The sequence below is a fragment of the Schistocerca piceifrons genome, chromosome 3 (assembly GCF_021461385.2).
Source record: "Schistocerca piceifrons isolate TAMUIC-IGC-003096 chromosome 3, iqSchPice1.1, whole genome shotgun sequence".
NCBI classification, from domain to species: Eukaryota; Metazoa; Arthropoda; class Insecta; order Orthoptera; family Acrididae; genus Schistocerca; species Schistocerca piceifrons.
Window position 1 is genome coordinate 326,591,928 of NC_060140.1, and position 805 is coordinate 326,592,732.

Consider the following 805-nt stretch of genomic DNA (forward strand, 5'->3'; position numbering starts at 1 on the left):
AGAAGCAGGGATTTTAACCAATAGACGACGAATTGATGACAATAAAACAATCAACAAACTACATGCTGCCTGCCAGCGTGAACTGTGAGCGAGACAAGAATGCACAGCGACTCGCGTGTGAGTTGTGATGTGCTCTAGAGAAGCATACGGGCACACTCCGAAGAACTATTTCGTGAATACAGTTACGCCAACACTGAAACCGAGACTTACTTGATGAGGTTAAGGAGACGTATATACGAGGGACGTTCAATAAGTAATAGATAGCACTCCGTCATCAGGCCACATGTGGCTCACCGGGACCATCCGACCGCCGTGTCATCCTCAGCTGAGGATGCAGATAGGAAGGGCGTGTGGTCAGCACGCCGCTCTCCCGGTCGTTACGACGATTTTCTTTGTTTTCTTTGACCGGAGCCGTTACTATTCGGTCGAGTAGCTACTCAATAGGCATCACGAGGCTGAGTGCACCCCGAAAAATGGCAACAGCGCATAGCGGCTCGGATGATCACCCATCCAAGTGCCGGCCACGCCCGACAGCGCTTAACTTCGGTGATCTGACGGGAACCGATGTATTCACTGAGGCAAGGCCGTTGCCTTCAATAAGTAATGCTACACTTTTCTTCTGAATGCAGGTTAGTTTTATTCAGGATACCGATACACCATATTAGTCCCCACTCCTTTGGCTACAAAAGCTTGTTTTTCAACACAATCTCCGTTAAATACGACGGCCTTACGCCACCTTAGGGTATGTATACCCGCAAAGTACCACTCTACTGGTCGATGTCGGAGCCAACTTTTCGCTGCATCA

At 49.2% G+C, this 805-nt stretch overlaps 1 pseudogene; it reads right to left on the reverse strand.

Moving 5' to 3' along the window:
- Nucleotides 1-474: 474 nt before the first annotated feature.
- Nucleotides 475-592, reverse strand: LOC124790305 (annotated as a pseudogene).
- Between the last annotated feature and the right edge of the window lie 213 nt (nucleotides 593-805).